Genomic DNA, 6,000 nt, shown 5'->3' with positions numbered 1-6,000 from the left:
TAACATATGATTCACTCGAATCACCAAACCAATTGCAAAAGAACTATCTACTAGGCAAGTCAAAAAGAAATCAAAAACAAAAAAACTGAAAGTAAATAAGAACTGGAAATTAAAACTGAAAAACCGATCAAAATGGACTCTTTGCAGCTCCAACAATGTAAAACACTAGCTTCACTTTTCATATGTAACATCTTCCTCCTCCAGTAGCTTATACTCCGCAACTGCTCCATCTCCCCCATCAGTAGGGGCCTGGCCCCCAGGCCATGCTGCACGAGCAACAAAATCTTCAAGTCATATGTTTCTTAGCTCAGGCATGCCTCAAAGGTTGACCAATGGTGGTTTTGAACTCTTTAATTCCTAAGGAAGATCTTATCCTGTAACAAGAAAGCTCAAAGTAAAATTAGTATCTCATAGTCAACAATTGAAGAGAAAGGTCCAAAAACATACTAAAAGAAATGTGCAAAAGAAAGCAAAGAAACAAAACAATGAAAGTCAAAAGTACATGAATATAGGGGGAAGTCTTAAAATTAAGCTTCCCAAAGGTACAACAACACAAAAAGGTTTAAAAACACATCAAAAGAAGTGTGTGAAAGAGTGCAAAGCAAGAGAAAACTCAAAATCAATCAACAAAAATTAGGTGCAGAACCAGTTTTTTAAGGTGTTGGGCATCATATCAGTTTTTCGCTTAAGCTAAAAACTTTTAGCTTAAGCTAAATTTACAGAAGAATTTTTCGCCCAGGCTAGAAAGTTTTAGCTTAAGCGAAAATGTTCCAGTAGCACCCCAACTTTCAGCCTAAATCTCGCCCAAGCGACTCAGTTTTAGCTTAAGCGAAAATATTCCAGTGGCACCCCAACTTTCAGTCTAAATCTCGCCCAAGCGACTTAGTTTCAGCTTAAGCGAAAATATCAGCAAAACTTATTTTTCAGTTTTCTGCATATCTCGCCCAAGCGAGAAAGTTTAGCCTAAGCGAAAATAATGCAGATTCTTGCGAGATTGGCCACTCACCCTATGATTTTTTTTTCTACACCTTCATTCAATGCACTTACACACAAACCAAGCTAAAACTAACATAATACACTTATACAAACCACAAAAACAACATTACAACTCAAAAATCACGAAAATGCAACCAAACACAACATACATAACATAAACCAATAATGCAAATGACACAAAAATGACACAAACATAAGTAAAAAGGGTAAGAAAATTGGGTTTCCTCCCAAAAGCGCTTGTTTAACGTCATTAGCTTGACGGTTTACTCAATGAAGTGCAAATGTTGTTGTTGGTGTGCTCCTTTCACCAACTCTTCTTGAATCACTTTCTAGTCACCAAATCAATTCTCATAGCATAAGAATCTTCATTTTTGCCCTTTCACTACCTTGAAATCTTAAAACACTCAATCCTCTTGATCAACTTTGGCTTGCTAGGCTTGAGTTCCTTGCCTCTCATCAAAGGGTGGTGGTGACTAGTCTTTCTCTTTTTCTTCTCCCTTTCTTGTTCATCTTATACTTAGCACTCGGAGCATCTTCAAGGGAGGAAGAATTTGGGGCAACTTGTGATGCTCAACATAGTTGTCTCCTTGTGTCCTATAATTCCTTCAATCTCAGGGTCTTCATGATGCTTTTGAGGCTGCAGTCCTCCTTATGTGAACATCTCCTTGCATACACTTAGACACAACTAGGCTAAAGCCACAAATTAGCCCAAATAAAAGTGAAAATCTATTTACAACAAAAGAGTTAGTTCTATATACAAAATCAAGTCTACATAAGTTAGAAACCTCACAAAAGCCTAGTATTGACACGAATCCCCGGCAACGGCGCCAAAAACTTGTTAAACTCTTTGGCAAGTGCACCAAATCGTTCAAGTAATAAACCGTGGTAAGACCAGGTATCGTTTTCCCAAGAGACTCGTAATACTAGAAAATTGTGCGATTAACAACTCATCTAGACTCAAGAACAACTCATCATTTAAGAATATGTGCAAAAAGATAAATTCACAAGTAATTACAAGGTTGGACTTTGGTATTGAAGGCACTTGGAAATGGAAAAGACTAGAAATGGTATGAAATGACACTGTTAAGGTTAGTTTTCACCAATGCACTCTTGTGTTTAACCAATTTCATCTCCTCTCTATCAATTTACTAAAGTCAATCCACTAAAACACTCTAGCCCTAATCCCTTAGGTGAAAGAGCCTAGGTTTTCCTTATCAAACTCCAATCCCTTGGACAATCTAACAAGCAAACCCGCATTAAGAACTAGGATCTAAGACAACATGTGAATCATATCCCATCCTTGGCTCAATGACCCACAAGGACTCTTGTTTCAGTTCAAGATTTCATATCCCATCCCTGGCTCAATGAAACCCCAAAATCAAGTCATGAACGTCCCCATTACATGCAAGCTTTAAGATCGGAAACAAGAATACTAGTAATAGATAGAAAAGGCATTTATAAATACGAAACAATCATTCATTACACAAGAGTTCATAGGCTACATCTAACCCTAACAAGATGAATCTGGTTCTCCATTTCCATGGAGAACCCTAAAGCTTACAAACATGGAAGATGGAAGAAGAAGGAGACCCAAAGGAAGAGGAGGAGATGTTCCCACAAGCTCCTCGCGCCCTCCATGAGCTCCAGACGTGAAGTCGCACCTCCAAAGAACCAAAGACCCTTTTTTCTTTCTGCCTCGTGAGTATATATACTGCCCGAATTCTCGCTTAAGCTAAATTATTCTCGCTTAAGCGAGAATTCTTCTTGGAGAAGATAGTCATTCTCGCTTAAGCTAAATTATTCTCGCTTAAGCGAAAATGACTGTTAAATCAATGACTTCCTGGATCATCGAGGCTCTTCAATGTAATGGAGGATCTTCCTAACATCAAAATAGATCAAAGAAATCAAGGGATTAGAGTATTATTTACGTAATGTAGCCCAAAATATAGATAAATACTAAAACTAAATAAAAGAGAGGATTTAAGCAAGTAATAAGCTAAAGAAGAGTTGATTTTGCTACTAAAATGATGCTTAGATAATGGTAAGAATTAGCATTATCAATATCTAATTCATAGTTAGTTTAGAGCTGAAATTACTAACAAAATACTAAACAATTAATATAGACAACATAGTAATTAACATTTTAAATGGAGATAGTTATATTATTTTCAGTAAACAATTCAATTAAAATGTATTTATTATTTATCTAAATAAAAAAAGTATTTTGGATGTATAATGAAAATCAAACTTAAAACCTTATAATGTGTAAACAGGTAAAACTAAGATTAAATGTACATAATTTAATCCTAGATTATTCCACCTTACCTGTATTGATGAAATATTCCTACACATATTTATGACCTCCACATTCTACTGTCTCTAAGTACAAGTCTGGTCTTTTATGGGACACATGCTATACAAATTTAACCAAACTTACATTAGGATTGAAAAATGTGTTGAAGTGAAGTGCTACTCAAAATATGGCGATTTATATAAGCTAATTTATTCATTATTAAATTTGAAGATATTTAAATAAAATATGCATTGATTATAAAAATGAAACAATTAATTGTTAATAAACCTTACCATCACACAGTTTTAAATTAAACCGGTGCTTCTGGACTTCAAGCTACTTATTCTTATGTTAAAGTCAACTTCTAAGTCTATTTCATGTTGGATACGTATACATTAACATCCAGAACCACTCTATAATTATAATTATTTAATTAAAAAATCATTGAGGCACATTCTTTACAATTAGAACCCATTGTTATACATTTTCATTATTTTAAAAAAAGATCTCGTCAGGTGGCATGTAATTATCAAAATATAATTTTCCATTTTAATACAGATATTTATATATTGACACTCGAAATCAGTTTATAATTACAATTTTTTAATTATAAACATAATTAATACTTTTTATTTTCTCAAAACCTCGAACTCAAACCAAAGTGTTTTCAGTCAGGAAAAGATCCACTTGTGTTTGTTTTGTCGTGTGACCAACGTCCTTTCTCGGTTAAGCATCAACTGGGCCCCTTCCTCACATGCATTTTATGATTAATGTTTGAAATGTAGGATGTATAGGTAAAGAAATGGAAATATTTTAATGTGTAGTTTGCTTAAGAACATTTATTAATTTGGGCAACTCGACCGTCGCTGCTACGTAATCAATCGGATTGATCTGCGTCCATAACAGCACTTAAATTAATATTGATAATATTGTATGATATTTTAATAATAAAATAACATAACACCGTAGAGAAAGAGACATTAATACATTAGCATAAATGTTGTGGTAGTGCTAATTAAGATGATGGGATCGACAGGACCAATACTAATTTAGGATAAAGTGTTAATTGGTTGATAGATAAATGTTAGTATATTTGATAATAATAAAAGAGGTTAGAAGCTAAACATTAAAGAATATTTGATTAGAGTAAATGAAGAGTTTGAGGCTGAGGAATTTGGAGGGTCTGAAAGAAGAGGATAAAAGAGATTTTTGGAAGGAGAAAGAAAAGGCAAATCACATTTTTCAGTGTTTTTAGCTGGTATATGTATTTTTTGTCATAGTGGAATTTTTTGGTACGTATCTCGATGCCCAAAATTTTATTTTTCTAATGCATAGTATTATAGACAATATGAGTGTGGAATATTCACACCCTTTCTTTGCCATTTACCATTTTTGTTGGATTAAAGATCTTTAGAATTAGTATGATGATTGGATTAGTTGTGTATCATCTTGCATTGTGTTGAGATACTATGACTGGTTGACAATAAAATTATCATTTTGATTGGCAACGACGTGGCATAATCTCATTTTTTATTTATTTATCATTTTTTTATTCTATTTGATTTATCAATATTTGTTCATCTTGATCACTTATTTGTTATTTATTTTTTAATTGTGTTTGAAGTATATTTCATCATTTATCTCATTAAGAACAACGTTTCTTTGTTGTTTTAACCAAAAGGTGAAAATTCGATTAACAACTAGTCTCTTAAAAGTTCAAAAGGAATAGTCTCCTAAAATCTAAAAAGAGCAACCATTCTTTTTAAAAATCCAAAATCAGCAATCATTTTTCTAAAAGTTCAAAACGAGCAACTAATCTACTAAAATTCTAAAAGGAATAATCAGTCTCCTAAAATTTGAAAGGAGCATCAAATCTCCTAAAATACGAAATGAACAATAGTTTCTTAAAAATATAAAAGGAGCAACCAGTCTCCTAAAACATGAAAGGAACAACCAATTTCCTAAAATATGAAAAGAGTAATTAGTCTCTTAAACGTCAAAAGAAACATTAGTATCCCACAAGAAAGGAGCATTAGTCTCCCAAAATGTGATCTTACAAGGCACCTAAAGGAATTCGGACAACCTGATAGCATTTTAGAATGATCTTTCAAGGTGTTCCACTAAGTTGACCTCTTAAGACATCAAGAAGAATTTGATAACCTCATGACACCCAAAAATTACATTTCAAGGTGTTCTAGTAAGGTATCATGATATTATGAAGAATTTAAGTAACTTAAAGCCATTCAAAACTGACTTTTCAAAAACATCTAAATTTAAGTATTTATTTTAAGGTAACCAAATGAGATGGATTGATAGTAGAAATTAAATGATTAAATTTGGTTTAAAGAACTTTTAGCCTTATACTATAATACTAAGACTAATTAATGTTAAAAATGATACTTTTAGTCTTATGCCTTTTTAAGATTAATGCTAAGGAAGTAATGTAATGATATATCCAATAATTATAAAATTGATAAGATTAATAATGATCTAAGATAAAGTGTCACTTGTTTGATATATAAAAATATAAAATATATTGCACTAGTGGTTAATCAATGGACGTGGCTGTCACAAGCCTTATAAGTAGACAACTGATGTCTAGATATAATCATCTTCTTCTATCCTAATAAAATATAAACCTCTTTATGAAACATATGTGACTTGAGCGTCGGAGTGTCTTCTGCAGATCAACCACCAATCGGGAAGGATTA

This window comes from Vigna angularis, chromosome 4 (assembly GCF_016808095.1).
Source record: "Vigna angularis cultivar LongXiaoDou No.4 chromosome 4, ASM1680809v1, whole genome shotgun sequence".
Taxonomy (NCBI): domain Eukaryota; kingdom Viridiplantae; phylum Streptophyta; class Magnoliopsida; order Fabales; family Fabaceae; genus Vigna; species Vigna angularis.
Note: the sequence above shows the minus strand (reverse complement) of the source record.